The following is a 3,255-nucleotide window of genomic DNA, read 5'->3' as shown; positions in this document are numbered from 1 at the left end:
TCAAGGGGTGAATGAGTCTTAAATTGGCCTCCCTGAACCGATTTAAAAAATATATATATATATAAAAAAAGGACCAATACAGCCTGATACACTCCTACCGGCATATTAGGCATATCGATATTTAGAACCTTGCTTAAATCATCAAGGATGAACCTGGACCCACTTCCCAAATATGCTTGTGTGAGACAAAGGGCTTGAATAATGTGATTAACCATGTATTTTGTAGCCTTTAGATGGGAATATTGGTAATTGCGGCACTTAGATGGGAATATTGGGTCAAGTTAACATCATATCACCATCATTCACGTTTATGTTTTTGTAGAATGACAAATGAAAGAGAGATGAAAAAGAATATTCTCTCTCTTTCTCTCATTCAGGGGCTGTTTAGTACTGTGGCAGTTGATTTTAATTAGGAATAAGTGGACTGCAATCCACTTTAGAAATCTGAATTGCAGCTCCCTCCTACTCTACTAGTAGCCTCCTATAAACCTCATCCTGCCCATGAATTTGACATCAATCTATGGGCAGGATTTAATCCACCCCTAGAAATCTTAGCTCCACCCTAGAGGTAGATAGAATTATAAGAACCCCTTTTAATTTATGCTTTGTACTTTTTTTTTTTATCTTGAGAAACAAGAAAATGGTAGATAACATTTATTCAGTGTTGTTTGAGTTAGATATCATTAGGCACCACATAAGCTTAACAATAAATAAACACGGTTGAGTGTTGGGGGAAGCATTAAAAATGATGTTTTCTCCAACGGTTGGCTCTCACATAAACTGATCAAACGCTTATTTAATAAGCAGTGTTACCAAATAATGGTGTTTCGCTCAATGCCTACATGGTGATAACCTGACACCGTTTTTCAAATAAACAACCATAAAACCAAACACAATTCAAGTTGCCAATGCCCATGGGTGTGGGCAACCTTTTTTTTTTTTTTTGTTTCTACCAATTGTTCTAATTATTATTTAAAAACATAGATTACAAAATAAAAAAAAAATAATATAAATTGTTGAACTGTGAAACAAGTTAAAGGATTCATTCATTTAACTAAGTTGATAGTTTGTTGACCAAGTAAATAGTTTTTTTTTTGGCTTCTAGATACATGCATTATATAATAATTATATTATATAGGAAAAATTATAAAGAACTACCCTTTACTTTGGGACAATGACACTTAGGGCACAAATATGCACTTGCTATACTACTGACTTGAGTGTTGAAATCTAAAAGCACTAAGCAGCTATCGCCTATTTGTGGCAAGTGAGAGTTCAAGCCCTTAAGGCCATGTTTGGTTCAATTCTCATTCTTTTTCATTCTTATCCAAGATGAAATTCTAAAATAGACAAGAATGGGTAAAAATAGGCAGGATGAGAAAATATTGCTATAAACCAAACACTTTTCCCCTAAAAATGAATTCTTTCCATTGCTAACAATTGTCCTATGTTGCTCATTTTCATTCATCAAAAAAAAAAAAAAAATCATGCAAGAATTCACAAACCGTCATCCTAGGTGTCCAATAGTCAATGTTTACTATTTGGCATAGATGTTTTGTAAAAAGTATTTTCGTAAAAGTGCTTTTATAAAAGTACTTTCTTAAAAGTGCTTTTGTAAAAATGTTTTCATAAAAGTACTTTCGTAAAAATACTTTTGTAAAAGTGCTTTAGTAAAGTACTTTTATAAAATGGTTTTGTAAAAGTGCTTTTATAAAAATACTTTCGTAAAAGTGCTTTTGCATAAGTACTTTCATAAAAGTACTTCCAAAAAAGTGCTTTTATATAAAAGTGCTTTCGTAAAAGTGGGTTCATAGAAGTGCTTTCATATAAAAGTACTTTTATAAAAATGTTTTTGTAAAAGTGCTTTTACAAAAGTAAACATTTATGACAACATTTTTGTAAGCAGAGTTTCCTGGAATGAAATGAGTAAGATGGGACATGATTATTTTTCATGCTACAAGCTACTTATACTCAATTTGAAAAGATTACAAATGTAAATATGTACAATGCAAATACATATAAAATAATATAAAATATAAGGTTTTGCATTTGTACTCATTCCAAACTAAGCCATAGTGTTTTGTGCTATGAAGCTGATTTTTCATTCTAAAAATGATGTGGACTTTGGCAAGAATTTTGTAACCAAACACTAATGGTATTCATTCTTGCCCATTTTTATTTAGAATGAGCAAGAATTAAGAGAATGAGGCGTAGAGCAGTCAACCAAACATGGCTTAAGTGTCACACTACCCCCCAAAACCCAGCCCATTATCACCCAGATTGACTCCATAGTCCATACTACAATATCCATCATCATCTTCTTCTTCTTTTTCCAACCCTCACCTTCAAACACCCCCCCCCCCCGGACCAAAATCATCTTCTTCTATCCATTCTTCTATAATTATCCATTATCTAAGACATGACACTTGACACAACCACCTTGAATTTCATTCACCAGATATTTTCTTCTGTTTTTCATGCATGGCAACTCTGTCAATTGCCCAATCTTTCCACACCTAAGCCTAAGAACATCCTAGATCCTCTTTGTAGACCCACTTCAAGATTGTGATGTGAACCGATCGATTGGGTCTTCAGATCAAAAGCCAAAGCAGAATGGGCTGTTTTAGAGAGGCTAGAGCGTTGGCTAAAAGCATAACTTGAGTGTGTTGAGTCCAAAAAGCAGAAGGGGGATTGGAAGGACGTGATGTTGATGAGCTTCTCTTCCATTCGTTGTTTACGTTTACTTTATCAGAGAAGATTGTTTGTGCATACCGTGCTCAAACAACCCCGCTAAGCAACATGCTCAAATGATTATCCCCCCAACAACAGTTTGAACTAAACTCCAACACCCAAAAATCTGAATTATTTATTGCTGTATCTGAAAAACAACGTGAATTCGTTGAAGAAAAAGAAACGTGTATCTCTGCGGATGACAAAATGCTCTGTAACTATCAATCGGTTGGGTGTTTGGTCTAGTGGTATGATTCTTGCTTTGGGTGCAAGAGGTCGCGAGTTTGATTCTCGCAACACCCCTTAATATCAATTATAATTATTATTTTAAGGGAAAATTCTGGATTAGTATCTTGTACTTTTGGTCTAGTGCCATTTTGCATCATGATAATTCAGTATCTAAACTTTTAAAACGTGCCAATCCAGTATCTGCCGTTAAGGTTCAAAATTTCGATTCGCTTTTGTGTATCAGCATAGGCGTATTGAAACATAGATATACATGGAAAATCTTTTTTTTTTTTTAGT

At 34.0% G+C, this 3,255-nt stretch overlaps 1 non-coding gene across 1 annotated transcript; it reads left to right on the top strand.

Annotated features, from left to right (window-relative positions):
- The first annotated feature begins 2,961 nt into the window (after positions 1 to 2,961).
- Positions 2,962 to 3,033, top strand: TRNAP-UGG (transfer RNA proline (anticodon UGG)). The gene has a single exon. It is a non-coding gene; the product is annotated as a tRNA-Pro (tRNA).
- Positions 3,034 to 3,255: the final 222 nt, after the last annotated feature.

Source organism: Nelumbo lutea, chromosome 7 (assembly GCF_056320005.1).
Source record: "Nelumbo lutea isolate HS-2025 chromosome 7, American lotus-T2T, whole genome shotgun sequence".
In the NCBI taxonomy this organism is placed as follows: domain Eukaryota; kingdom Viridiplantae; phylum Streptophyta; class Magnoliopsida; order Proteales; family Nelumbonaceae; genus Nelumbo; species Nelumbo lutea.
This window is presented reverse-complemented; position numbering and strand designations above follow the sequence as displayed.